General features: G+C 43.9%; 1 long non-coding RNA gene across 15 annotated transcripts in view; it reads right to left on the bottom strand.

Moving 5' to 3' along the window:
• LOC307181455 overlaps positions 1–15,165 on the bottom strand; it is a 947,438-nt gene that overhangs the window by 853,910 nt on the left and 78,363 nt on the right. For all 15 annotated transcript variants that reach the window (XR_013826785.1, XR_013826786.1, XR_013826787.1 and 12 more), the window contains exon 2: positions 10,207–10,288. This is a non-coding gene — a long non-coding RNA (uncharacterized lncRNA). The remainder of the gene's footprint in view (positions 1–10,206; positions 10,289–15,165) is intronic.

Here is a 15,165-nt window from a genome sequence, read left to right as displayed (position 1 = left end):
AGTGTGCCGTGCCAGAACCAGATTAGGGCCTGAAGCCATCCTGCGGTGTTGCGGCCAGGTCACAAGAAAGCGAGTTGAAGAAAGGAGTTCAGGGGCACTGTAATTCACAAACCTGCAGAGTTATAAATGACAGCTATCGTCCAAAAATAGACTGAAGTAAGGCTGCCAAGAGGACTTGAAAGCGGGGCAGAATTGCAGGAAACCGATTTCAGGAGGTAGACTGGAATTGCATTGAAAGCATAGGAAAAGAGGCAGAATGTCCACAATGATGCACTTGGCCAAAAAGGGCGTATGCGTTTTTTCCTGAATATATTCAGGAAAAAACGCATACGCCCTTTTTGGCCAACCAAGCAAGCTTGCAGAGGAAATCTGCACTACAATGAAGTCTCACTTCCCCCCGGTCAAAAGGGCCATCTGAAAAAAGTGTAAAATCCAGAAAGGCAGGACAGGCCATGGAGAACTGGGAGCCTTGTTATGCTGATGGGCGGGATGTAAATTGCCAACAGACACTCAGGAGAAGTGTATGGTGTTTCCTGAAACATCTAAAAAACAAAGCAACAGAGCCTAGGGCACTTCCACTTATGGTCCGATAGCTTAGGGAAATTAAAATCAAAAAGACACAGCCACCCCAAAGTTTCGGACGCGTCCGTTTACAAGAACCTCGTTTACCGTACAAGTTCAATATCACAGAAAGTGAAAAATGGATAAAGAACTTGTGGGACTTACGTACAATGCAGTATCACTCAGCAATGAAATCTATGTCATCAGGCCCGTAGCAGCATAATGAGTGGATTCAGGTACGATGATTCTAACTGAAATAAGTCACACAGAAAAAGAAACATCATAAGATATCACTAATACACGGAATGTAAACTTGGCTACACAGGAACTGCATTCCAAAACAGAACAGGGTCTCAAATTTAGAAAACCAACTTATGCTTGCTTAAGGGGAAAGGTGAGTTGGGGTGCTGCATAAAACCAGAGATTGAAATGAGCACAGATAAATTTCCTTAAGCCAAATATGGAATAGACAAGAGCTACTCCTTGCTCAACGAAATGGACTCAACACCCCATATTAAACGCCTAAGGATGTACCTGACTAGTAAGTATCTTAAAACCTATGGATTGCTATGTCTCCAAAAGAGAATCAAGCGTGTGTACAGGGGCATAAACGCAGCAGTGATAGGATTGGAGAGGTTCGGTGAGCAAATGAAGACCCTTTGAAGTCATATTGCATGGTACCCATTCCACGGGTCTCAACTCTCCAGGTTTAAGGTATTCTTCCTTCAGCTAAAACATGCATGTGTAACCCAGAGTATGATCAACCATGTGAACGGGAGACGTGTTCAAATATGTCTCAGTTTCCCTCCCCTGGTATTCGGGTGCAACATTCCAGATGCTTTACTAACACTCTCCAGTCTTGGAGAGTCAGTCCCTTTAACCTCCTGTTTGGCCCAGTTTGCAATTTCTGCGGAAGATGAACAGGAATAGCGAAAACCAATGAGAGGCTAGCTGGAGGTGTCTGGACGGGCAAATTTAACTCTCATTTCCCACCAGGAAGAGGAATTAACCAAAGGCTCAGCGTGCCGTGCCGGAACCAGATTAGGGCCTGAAGCCATCCTGCGGTGTTGCGGCCAGGTCACAAGAAAGCGAGTTGAAGAAAGGAGCTCAGGGGCACTGTAATTCACAAACCTGCAGAGTTATAAATGACAGCTATCGTCCAAAAATAGACTGAAGTAAGGCTGCCAAGAGGACTTGAAAGTGGGGCAGAATTGCAGGAAACCGATTTCAGGAGGTAGACTGGAATTGCATTGAAAGCATAGGAAAAGAGGCAGAACGTCCACAATGATGCACTTGGCCAAAAAGGGCGTATGCGTTTTTTCCTGAATATATTCAGGAAAAAACGCATACGCCCTTTTTGGCCAACCAAGCAAGCTTGCAAAGGAAATCTGCACTACAATGAAGTCTCACTTCCCCCCGGTCAAAAGGGCCATCTGAAAAAAGTGTAAAATCCAGAAAGGCAGGACAGGCCATGGAGAACTGGGAGCCTTGTTATGCTGATGGGCGGGATGTAAATTGCCAACAGACACTGGGGAGAAGTGTATGGTGTTTCCTGAAACATCTAAAAAACAAAGCAACAGAGCCTAGGGCACTGCCACTTATGGTCCTATAGCTTAGGGAAATTAAAATCAAAAAGACACAGCCACCCCAAAGTTTGGGACGCCTCTGTTTACAAGAACCTCGTTTACAGTACAAGTTCAACATCGCAGAAAGTGAAAAATGGATAAAGAAGTTGTGGTATTTACTTACAAAGCAATATCACTCAGCAATGAAATCTGTGTCATCAGGCCCTTAGCAGCACAATGAGTGGATTCAGGTATGATGATTCTAACTGAAATAAGTCACACAGAAAAAGAAACATCATAAGATATCAGTAATACACGGAATGTAAACTTGGCTACACAGGAACTGCATTCCAAAACAGAACAGGGTCTCAAATTTAGAAAACCAACTTATGCTTGCTTAAGGGGAAAGGTGAGTTGGGGTGCTGCATAAAACCAGAGATTGAAATGAGCACAGATAAAGTTCCTTAAGCCAAATATGGAATAGACAAGAGCTACTCCTTGCTCAACGAAATGGACTCAACACCCCATATTAAACGCCTAAGGATGTACCTGACTAGTAAGTATCTTAAAACCTATGGATTGCTATGTCTCCAAAAGAGAATCAAGCGTGTGTACAGGGGCATGAACGCAGCAGTGATAGGATTGGAGAGGTTCGGTGAGCAAATGAAGACCCTTTGAAGTCATATTGCATGGTACCCATTCCACGGGTCTCAACTCTCCAGGTTTAAGGTATTCTTCCTTCAGCTAAAACATGCATGTGGAACCCAGAGTATGATCAACCATGTGAACGGGAGACGTGTTCAAATATGTCTCAGTTTTCCTCCCCTGGTACTCGGGTGCAACATTCCAGACGCTTTACTAACACTCTCCCCACTTGGAGAGTCAGCGCCTTTAACCTCCTGTTTGGCCCAGTTTGCAATTTCTGCGGAAGATGAACAGGAATAGTGAGAACCAATGAGAAACTAGCTGGAGGTATCTGGACGGGCAAATTTAACTCTCATTTCCCACCAGGAAGAGGAAATAACCAAAGGCTCAGCGTGCCGTGCCGGAACCAGATTAGGGCCTGAAGCCATCCTGCGGTGTTGCGGCCAGGTCACAAGAAAGCGAGTTGAAGAAAGGAGCTCAGGGGCACTGTAATTCACAAACCTGCAGAGTTATAAATGACAGCTATCGTCCAAAAATAGACTGAAGTAAGGCTGCCAAGAGGACTTGAAAGCGGGGCAGAATTGCAGGAAACCGATTTCAGAAGGTAGACTGGAATTGCATTGAAAGCATAGGAAAAGAGGCAGAACGTCCACAATGATGCACTTGGCCAAAAAGGGCGTATGCGTTTTTTCCTGAATATATTCAGGAAAAAACGCATACGCCCTTTTTGGCCAACCAAGCAAGCTTGCAAAGGAAATCTGCACTACAATGAAGCCTCACATCCCCCCGGTCAAAAGGGCCATCTGAAAAAAGTGTAAAATCCAGAAAGGCAGGACAGGCCATGGAGAACTGGGAGCCTTGTTATGCTGATGGGCGGGATGTAAATTGCCAACAACCACTCGGGAGAAGTGTATGGTGTTTCCTGAAACATCTAAAAAACAAAGCAACAGAGCCTAGGGCACTGCCACTTATGGTCCTATAGCTTAGGGAAATTAAAATCAAAAAGACACAGCCACCCCAAAGTTTGGGACGCCTCTGTTTACAAGAACCTCGTTTACAGTACAAGTTCAACATCGCAGAAAGTGAAAAATGGATAAAGAAGTTGTGGTATTTACTTACAAAGCAATATCACTCAGCAATGAAATCTGTGTCATCAGGCCCTTAGCAGCACAATGAGTGGATTCAGGTATGATGATTCTAACTGAAATAAGTCACACAGAAAAAGAAACATCATAAGATATCAGTAATACACGGAATGTAAACTTGGCTACACAGGAACTGAATTACAGAACAGAACAGGGTCTCAAATTAAGAAAACCAACTTATGCTTGCTTAAGGGGAAAGGTGAGTTGGGGTGCTGCATAAAACCAGAGATTGAAATGAGCACAGATAAAGTTCCTTAAGCCAAATATGGAATAGACAAGAGCTACTCCTTGCTCAACGAAATGGACTCAACACCGCATATTAAACGCCTAAGAATGTACCTGACTAGTAAGTATCTTAAAACCTATGGATTGCTATGTCTCTGAAAGAGAATCAAGCATGTGTACAGGGGCATAAACGCAGCAGTGATAGGATTGGAGAGGTTCGGTGAGCAAATGAAGACCCTTTGAAGTCATATTGCATGGTACCCATTACACGGGTCTTAACTCTCCAGGTTTAAGGTATTCTTCCTTCAGCTAAAACCTGCATGTGGAACCCAGAGTATGATCAACCATGTGATCGGGAGACGTGTTCAAATATGTCTCAGTTTTCCTCCCCTGGTACTCGGGTGCAACATTCCAGACGCTTTACTAACACTCTCCCCACTTAGAGAGTCAGCGCCTTTAACCTCCTGTTTGGCCCAGTTTGCAATTTCTGCGGAAGATGAACAGGAATAGTGAGAACCAATGAGAAACTAGCTGGAGGTATCTGGACGGGCAAATTTAACTCTCATTTCCCACCAGGAAGAGAAAATAACCAAAGGCTCAGCATGCCGTGCCAGAACCAGATTAGGGCCTGAAGCCATCCTGCGGTGTTGCGGCCAGGTCACAAGAAAGCAAGTTGAAGAAAGGAGCTCAGGGGCACTGTAATTCACAAACCTGCAGAGTTATAAATGACAGCTATCGTCCAAAAATAGACTGAAGTAAGGCTGCCAAGAGGACTTGAAAGCGGGGCAGAATTGCAGGAAACCGATTTCAGGAGGTAGACTGGAATTGCATTGAAAGCATAGGAAAAGAGGCAGAACGTCCACAATGATGCACTTGGCCAAAAAGGGCGTATGCGTTTTTTCCTCAATATATTCAGGAAAAAACGCATACGCCCTTTTTGGCCAACCAAGCAAGCTTGCAGAGGAAATCTGCACTACAATGAAGTCTCACTTCCCCCCGGTCAAAAGGGCCATCTGAAAAAAGTGTAAAATCCAGAAAGGCAGGACAGGCCATGGAGAACTGGGAGCCTTGTTATGCTGATGGGCGGGATGTAAATTGCCAACAGACACTCGGGAGAAGTGTATGGTGTTTCCTGAAACATCTAAAAAACAAAGCAACAGAGCCTAGGGCACTTCCACTTATGGTCCTATAGCTTAGGGAAATTAAAATCAAAAAGACACAGCCACCCCAAAGTTTGGAACGGCTCTGTTTACAAGAACCTCGTTTACAGTACAAGTTCAACATCGCAGAAAGTGAAAAATGGATAAAGAAGTTGTGGTATTTACTTACAAAGCAATATCACTCAGCAATGAAATCTGTGTCATCAGGCCCTTAGTAGCAAAATGAGTGGATTCAGGTATGATGATTCTAACTGAAGTAAGTCACACAGAAAAAGAAATATCATAAGATATCAGTAATACACGGAATGTAAACTTGGCTACACAGGAACTGAATTACAGAACAGAACAGGGTCTCAAATTTAGAAAACCAACTTATGCTTGCTTAAGGGAAAAGGTGAGTTGGGGTGCTGCATAAAACCAGAGATTGAAATGAGCACAGATAAAGTTCCTTAAGTCAAATATGGAATAGACAAGAGCTACTCCTTGCTCAACGAAATGGACTCAACATCGCATATTAAACGCCTAAGAATGTACCTGACTAGTAAGTATCTTAAAACCTATGGATTGCTATGTCTCCGAAAGAGAATCAAGCATGTCTACAGGGGCATAAACGCAGCAGTGATAGGATTGGAGAGGTTCGGTGAGCAAATGAAGACCCTTTGAAGTCATATTGCATGGTACCCATTACACGGGTCTTAACTCTCCAGGTTTAAGGTATTCTTCCTTCAGCTAAAACATGCATGTGGAACCCAAGTATGATCAACCATGTGAACGGGAGACGTGTTCAAATATGTCTCAGTTTTCCTCCCCTGGTACTCGGGTGCAACATTCCAGACGCTTTACTAACACTCTCCCCACTTGGAGAGTCAGCGCCTTTAACCTCCTGTTTGGCCCAGTTTGCAATTTCTGCGGAAGATGAACAGGAATAGCGAGAACCAATGAGAGACTAGCTGGAGGTGTCTGGACGGGCAAATTTAACTCTCATTTCCCACCAGGAAGAGGAAATAACCAAAGGCTCAGCATGCCGTGCCGGAACCAGATTAGGGCCTGAAGCCATCCTGCGGTGTTGCGGCCAGGTCACAAGAAAGCAAGTTGAAGAAAGGAGCTCAGGGGCACTGTAATTCACAAACCTGCAGAGTTATAAATGACAGCTATCGTCCAAAAATAGACTGAAGTAAGGCTGCCAAGAGGACTTGAAAGCGGGGCAGAATTGCAGGAAACCGATTTCAGGAGGTAGACAGGAATTGCATTGAAAGCATAGGAAAAGAGGCAGAACGTCCACAATGATGCACTTGGCCAAAAAGGGCGTATGCGTTTTTTCCTGAATATATTCAGGAAAAAACGCATACGCCCTTTTTGGCCAACCAAGCAAGCTTGCAAAGGAAATCTGCACTACAATGAAGTCTCACTTCCCCCCGGTCAAAAGGGCCATCTGAAAAAAGTGTAAAATCCAGAAAGGCAGGACAGGCCATGGAGAACTGGGAGCCTTGTTATGCTGATGGGCGGGATGTAAATTGCCAACAACCACTCGGGAGAAGTGTATGGTGTTTCCTGAAACATCTAAAAAACAAAGCAACAGAGCCTAGGGCACTTCCACTTATGGTCCTATAGCTTAGGGAAATTAAAATCAAAATGACACAGCCACCCCAAAGTTAGCGATGCCTCCGTTTACAAGAACCTCGTTTACCGTACAAGTTCAATATCACAGAAAGTGAAAAATGGATAAAGAACTTGTGGTACTTACGTACAATGCAGTATCACTCAGCAATGAAATCTATGTCATCAGGCCCGTAGCAGCATAATGAGTGGATTCAGGTACGATGATTCTAACTGAAATAAGTCACACAGAAAAAGAAACATCATAAGATATCACTAATACACAGAATGTAAACTTGGCTACACAGGAACTGCATTCCAAAACAGAACAGGGTCTCAAATTTAGAAAACCAACTTATGCTTGCTTAAGGGGAAAGGTGAGTTGGGGTGCTGCATAAAACCAGAGATTGAAATGAGCGCAGATAAAGTTCCTTAAGCCAAATATGGAATAGACAAGAGCTACTCCTTGCTCAACGAAATGGACTCAACACCGCATATTAAACACCTAAGAATGTACCTGACTAGTAAGTATCTTAAAACCTATGGATTGCTATGTCTCCGAAAGAGAATCAAGCATGTGTACAGGGGCATAAATGCAGCAGTGATAGGATTGGAGAGGTTCGGTGAGCAAATGAAGACCCTTTGAAGTCATATTGCATGGTACCCATTCCACGGGTTTCAACTACCCAGGTTTTAGGTATTCTTCCTTCAGCTAAAACATGCATGTGGAACCCAGAGTATGATCAACCATGTGATCGGGAGACGTGTTCAAATATGTCTCAGTTTTCCTTCCCTGGTACTCGGGTGCAACATTCCAGACGCTTTACTAACACTCTCCCCACTTGGAGAGTCAGCGCCTTTAACTTCCTGTTTGGCACAGTTTGCAATTTCTGCGGAAGATGAACAGGAATAGTGAGAACCAATGAGAGGCTAGCTGGAGGTGTCTGGACGGGCAAATTTAACTCTCATTTCCCAACAGGAAGAGGAAATAACCAAAGGCTCAGCGTGCCGTACCGGAACCAGATTAGGGCCTGAAGCCATCCTGCGGTGTTGCGGCCAGCTCAAAAGAAACCGAGTTGAAGAAAGGAGCTCAGGGGCACTGTAATTCACAAACCTGCAGAGTTATAAATGACAGCTATCGTCCAAAAATAGACTGAAGTAAGGCTGCCAAGAGGACTTGAAAGCGGGGCAGAATTGCAGGAAACCGATTTCAGGAGGTAGACTGGAATTGCATTGAAAGCATAGGAAAAGAGGCAGAACGTCCACAATGATGCACTTGGCCAAAAAGGGCGTATGCGTTTTTTCCTGAATATATTCAGGAAAAAACGCATACGCCCTTTTTGGCCAACCAAGCAAGCTTGCAAAGGAAATCTGCACTACAATGAAGTCTCACTTCTCCCCGGTCAAAAGGGCCATCTGAAAAAAGTGTAAAATCCAGAAAGGCAGGACAGGCCATGGAGAACTGGGAGCCTTGTTATGCTGATGGGCGGGATGTAAATTGCCAACAACCACTCGGGAGAAGTGTATGGTGTTTCCTGAATCATCTAAAAAACAAAGCAACAGAGCCTAGGGCACTTCCACTTATGTTCCATAGCTTAGGGAAATTAAAATCAAAAAGACACAGCCACCCCAAAGTTAGGGACGCCTCCGTTTACAAGAACCTCGTTTACCGTACAAGTTCAATATCACAGAAAGTGAAAAATGGATAAAGAACTTGTGGTACTTACGTACAATGCAGTATCACTCAGCAATGAAATCTATGTCATCAGGCCCGTAGCAGCATAATGAGTGGATTCAGGTACGATGATTCTAACTGAAATAAGTCACACAGAAAAAGAAACATCATAAGATATCACTAATACACGGAATGTAAACTTGGCTACACAGGAACTGCATTCCAAAACAGAACAGGTTCTCAAATTTAGAAAACCAACTTATGCTTGCTTAAGGGGAAAGGTGAGTTGGGGTGCTGCATAAAACTAGTGATTGAAATGAGCGCAGATAAAGTTCCTTAAGCCAAATATGGAATAGACAAGAGCTACTCCTTGCTCAACGAAATGGACTCAACACCGCATATTAAACGCCTAAGAATGTACCTGACTAGTAAGTATCTTAAAATCTATGGATTGCTATGTCTCCGAAAGAGAATCAAGCATGTCTACAGGGGCATAAACGCAGCAGTGATAGGATTGGAGAGGTTCGGTGAGCAAATGAAGACCCTTTGAAGTCACACTGCATGGTACCCATTCCACGGGTTTCAACTACCCAGGTTTTAGGTATTCTTCCTTCAGCTAAAACATGCATGTGGAACCCAGAGTATGATCAACCATGTGATCGGGAGACGTGTTCAAATATGTCTCAGTTTTCCTCCCCTGGTACTCGGGTGCAACATTCCAGACGCTTTACTAACACTCTCCCCACTTGGAGAGTCAGTCCCTTTAACCTCCTGTTTGGCCCAGTTTGCAATTTCTGCGGAAGATGAACAGGAATAGCGAGAACCAATGAGAGGCTAGCTGGAGGTGTCTGGACGTGCAAATTTAACTTTCATTTCCCACCAGGAAGAGGAATTAACCAAAGGCTCAGCATGCCGGGCCGGAACCAGATTAGGGCCTGAAGCCATCCTGCGGTGTTGCGGCCAGGTCACAAGAAAGCGAGTTGAAGAAAGGAGCTCAGGGGCACTGTAATTCACAAACCTGCAGAGTTATAAATGACAGCTATCGTCCAAAAATAGACTGAAGTAAGGCTGCCAAGAGGACTTGAAAGCGGGGCAGAATTGCAGTAAACCGATTTCAGGAGGTAGACTGGAATTGCATTGAAAGCATAGGAAAAGAGGCAGAACGTCCACAATGATGCACTTGGCCAAAAAGGGCGTATGCGTTTTTTCCTGAATATAATCAGGAAAAAACTCATACGCCCTTTATGGCCAACCAAGCAAGCTTGCAAAGGAAATCTGCACTACAATGAAGTCTCACTTCCCCCCGGTCAAAAGGGCCATCTGAAAAAAGTGTAAAATCCAGAAAGGCAACAGGCCATTGAGAACCGGGAGCCTTGTTATGCTGATGGGCGGGATGTAAATTGCCAACAGACACTTGGGAGAAGTGTATGGTGTTTCCTGAAACATCTAAAAAACAAAGCAACAGAGCCTAGGGCACTTCCACTTATGGTCCTATAGCTTAGGGAAATTAAAATCAAAAAGACACAGCCACCCCAAAGTTTGGGACGCCTCTGTTTACAAGAACCTCGTTTACAGTACAAGTTCAAAATCGCAGAAAGTGAAAAATGGATAAAGAAGTTGTGGTAGTTACTTACAAAGCAATATCACTCAGCAATGAAATCTATGTCATCAGGCCCTTAGCATCACAATGAGTGGATTCAGGTATGATGATTCTAACTGAAATAAGTCACACAGAAAAAGAAACATCATAAGTTATCAGTAATACACGGAATGTAAACTTGGCTACACAGGAACTGAATTACAGAATAGAACAGGGTCTCAAATTTAGAAAACCAACTTATGCTTGCTTAAGGGTAATGGTGAGTTGGGGTGCTGCATAAAACCAGAGATTGAAATGAGCACAGATAAAGTTCCTTAAGCCAAATATGGAATAGACAAGAGCTACTGTTTGCTCAACGAAATGGACTCAACACCGCATATTAAACGGCTAAGAATGTACCTGACTAGTAAGTATCTTAAAACCTATGGATTGCTATGTCTCCGAAAGAGAATCAAGCATGTGTACAGGGGCATAAACGCAGCAGTGATAGGATTGGAGAGGTTCGGTGAGCAAATGAAGACCCTTTGAAGTCATATTGCATGGTACCCATTCCACGGGTTTCAACTACCCAGGTTTTAGGTATTCATCCTTCAGCTAAAACATGCATGTGGAACCCAGAGTATGATCAACCATGTGATCAGGAGACGTGTTCAAATATGTCTCAGTTTTCCTCCCCTGGTACTCGGGTGCAACATTCCAGACGCTTTACTAACACTCTCCCCACTTGGAGAGTCAGCGCCTTTAACCTCCTGTTTGGCACAGTTTGCAATTTCTGCGGAAGATGAACAGGAATAGCGAGAACCAATGAGAGGCTAGCTGGAGGTGTCTGGACGGGCAAATTTAACTCTCATTTCCCAACAGGAATAGGAAATAACCAAAGGCTCAGCGTGCCATACCGGAACCAGATTAGGGCCTGAAACCATCTTGCGGTGTTGCGGCCAGCTCAAAAGAAAGCGAGTTGAAGAAAGGAGCTCAGGGGCACTGTAATTCACAAACCTGCAGAGTTATAAATGACAGCTATCGTCCAAAAATAGACTGAAGTAAGGCTGCCAAGAGGACTTGAAAGCGGGGCAGAATTGCAGGAATCCGATTTCAGGAGGTAGACTGGAATTGCATTGAAAGCATAGGAAAAGAGGCAGAACGTCCACAATGATGCACTTGGCCAAAAAGTGCGTATGCGTTTTTTCCTGAATATATTCAGGAAAAAACGCATACGCCCTTTTTGGCCAACCAAGCAAGCTTGCAAAGGAAATCTGCACTACAATGAAGTCTCACTTCCCCCCGGTCAAAAGGGCCATCTGAAAAAAGTGTAAAATCCAGAAAGGCAGGACAGGCCATGGAGAACTGGGAGCCTTGTTATGCTGATGGGCGGGATGTAAATTGCCAACAACCACTCGGGAGAAGTGTATGGTGTTTCCTGAAACATCTAAAAAACAAAGCAACAGAACCTAGGGCACTTCCACTTATGGTCCTATAGCTTAGGGAAATTAAAATCAAAAAGACACAGCCACCCCAAAGTTTGGAACGGCTCTGTTTACAAGAACCTCATTTACAGTACAAGTTCAACATCGCAGAAAGTGAAAAATGGATAAAGAAGTTGTGGTATTTACTTACAAAGCAATATCACTCAGCAATGAAATCTGTGTCATCAGGCCCTTAGCAGCACAATGAGTGGATTCAGGTATGATGATTCTAACTGAAATAAGTCACACAGAAAAAGAAACATCATAAGATAACAGTAATACACGGAATGTAAACTTGGCTACACAGGAACTGAATTACAGAACAGAACAGGGTCTCAAATTTAGAAAACCAACTTATGCTTGCTTAAGGGTAAAGGTGAGTTGGGGTGCTGCATAAAACCAGAGATTGAAATGAGCACAGATAAAGTTCCTTAAGCCAAATATGGAATAGACAAGAGCTACTCCTTGCTCAACGAAATGGACTCAACACCGCATATTAAACGCCTAAGAATGTACCTGACTAGTAAGTATCTTAAAACCTATGGATTGCTATGTCTCTGAAAGAGAATCAAGCATGTGTACAGGGGCATAAACGCAGCAGTGATAGGATTGGAGAGGTTCGGTGAGCAAATGAAGACCCTTTGAAGTCATATTGCATGGTACCCATTACACGGGTCTTAACTCTCCAGGTTTAAGGTATTCTTCCTTCAGCTAAAACATGCATGTGGAACCCAAGTATGATCAACCATGTGAACGGGAGACGTGTTCAAATATGTCTCAGTTTTCCTCCCCTGGTACTCGGGTGCAACATTGCAGACGCTTTACTAACACTCTCCCCACTTGGAGAGTCAGCGCCTTTAACCTCCTGTTTGGCCCAGTTTGCAATTTCTGCGGAAGATGAACAGGAATAGCGAGAACCAATGAGAGACTAGCTGGAGGTGTCTGGACGGGCAAATTTAACTCTCATTTCCCACCAGGAAGAGGAAATAACCAAAGGCTCAGCATGCCGTGCCGGAACCAGATTAGGGCCTGAAGCCATCCTGCGGTGTTGCGGCCAGGTCACAAGAAAGCAAGTTGAAGAAAGGAGCTCAGGGGCACTGTAATTCACAAACCTGCAGAGTTATAAATGACAGCTATCGTCCAAAAATAGACTGAAGTAAGGCTGCCAAGAGGACTTGAAAGCAGGGCAGAATTGCAGGAAACCGATTTCAGGAGGTAGACTGGAATTGCATTGAAAGCATAGGAAAAGAGGCAGAACGTCCACAATGATGCACTTGGCCAAAAAGGGCGTATGCGTTTTTTCCTGAATATATTCAGGAAAAAACGCATACGCCCTTTTTGGCCAACCAAGCAAGCTTGCAAAGGAAATCTGCACTACAATGAAGTCTCACTTCCCCCCGGTCAAAAGGGCCATCTGAAAAAAGTGTAAAATCCAGAAAGGCAGGACAGGCCATGGAGAACTGGGAGCCTTGTTATGCTGATGGGCGGGATGTAAATTGCCAACAACCACTCGGGAGAAGTGTATGGTGTTTCCCGAATCATCTAAAAAACAAAGCAACAGAGCCTAGGGCACTTCCACTTATGGTCCTATAGCTTAGGGAAATTAAAATCAAAAAGACACAGCCACCCCAAAGTTAGGGACGCCTCCGTTTACAAGAACCTCGTTTACCGTACAAGTTCAATATCACAGAAAGTGAAAAATGGATAAAGAACTTGTGGTACTTACGTACAATGCAGTATCACTCAGCAATGAAATCTATGTCATCAGGCCCGTAGCAGCATAATGAGTGGATTCAGGTACGATGATTCTAACTGAAATAAGTCACACAGAAAAAGAAACATCATAAGATATCACTAATACACGGAATGTAAACTTGGCTACACAGGAACTGCATTCCAAAAAAGAACAGGGTCTCAAATTTAGAAAACCAACTTATGCTTGCTTAAGGGGAAAGGTGAGTTGGGGTGCTGCATAAAACCAGAGATTGAAATGAGCACAGATAAAGTTCCTTAAGCCAAATATGGAATAGACAAGAGCTACTCCTTGCTCAACGAAATGGACTCAACACCGCATATTAAACGCCTAAGAATGTACCTGACTAGTAAGTATCTTAAAATCTATGGAATGCTATGTCTCCGAAAGAGAATCAAGCATGTCTACAGGGGCATAAACGCAGCAGTGATAGGATTGGAGAGGTTCGGTGAGCAAATGAAGACCCTTTGAAGTCATATTGCATGGTACCCATTCCACGGGTTTCAACTACCCAGGTTTTAGGTATTCTTCCTTCAGCTAAAACATGCATGTGGAACCCAGAGTATGATCAACCATGTGATCGGGAGACGTGTTCAAATATGTCTCAGTTTTCCTTCCCTGGTACTCGGGTGCAACATTCCAGACGCTTTACTAACACTCTCCCCACTTGGAGAGTCAGCGCCTTTAACCTCCTGTTTGGCACAGTTTGCAATTTCTGCGGAAGATGAACAGGAATAGCGAGAACCAATGAGAGGCTAGCTGGAGGTGTCTGGACGGGCAAATTTAACTCTCATTTCCCAACAGGAAGAGGAAATAACCAAAGGCTCAGCGTGCCGTACCGGAACCAGATTAGGGCCTGAAGCCATCCTGCGGTGTTGCGGCCAGGTCACAAGAAAGCGAGTTGAAGAAAGGAGCTCAGGGGCACTGTAATTCACAAACCTGCAGAGTTATAAATGACAGCTATCGTCCAAAAATAGACTGAAGTAAGGCTGCCAAGAGGACTTGAAAGCGGGGCAGAATTGCAGGAAACCGATTTCAGGAGGTAGACTGGAATTGCATTGAAAGCATAGGAAAAGAGGCAGAACGTCCACAATGATGCACTTGGCCAAAAAGGGCGTATGCGTTTTTTCCTGAATATATTCAGGAAAAAACGCATACGCCCTTTTTGGCCAACCAAGCAAGCTTGCAAAGGAAATCTGCACTACAATGAAGTCTCACTTCCCCCCGGTCAAAAGGGCCATCTGAAAAAAGTGTAAAATCCAGAAAGGCAGGACAGGCCATGGAGAACGGGGAGCCTTGTTATGCTGATGGGCGGGATGTAATTTGCCAACAACCACTCGGGAGAAGTGTATGGTGTTTCCTGAAACATCTAAAAAACAAAGCAACAGAACCTAGGGCACTTCCACTTATGGTCCTATAGCTTAGGGAAATTAAAATCAAAAAGACACAGCCACCCCAAAGTTCGGAACGGCTCTGTTTACAAGAACCTCGTTTACAGTACAAGTTCAACATCGCAGAAATTGAAAAATGGATAAAGAAGTTGTGGTATTTACTTACAAAGCAATATCACTCAGCAATGAAATCTGTGTCATCAGGCCCTTAGCAGCACAATGAGTGGATTCAGGTATGATGATTCTAACTGAAGTAAGTCACACAGAAAAAGAAACATCATAAGATATCACTAATACACGGAATGTAAACTTGGCTACACAGGAACTGAATTACAGAACAGAACAGGGTCTCAAATTTAGAAAACCAACTTATGCTTGCTTAAGGG

This window comes from Stenella coeruleoalba (genome assembly GCF_951394435.1).
Source record: "Stenella coeruleoalba genome assembly, contig: scaffold_111, whole genome shotgun sequence".
Classification (NCBI taxonomy): Eukaryota; Metazoa; Chordata; class Mammalia; order Artiodactyla; family Delphinidae; genus Stenella; species Stenella coeruleoalba.
Note: the sequence above shows the minus strand (reverse complement) of the source record. Positions and strands in the feature narration are given on the sequence as shown.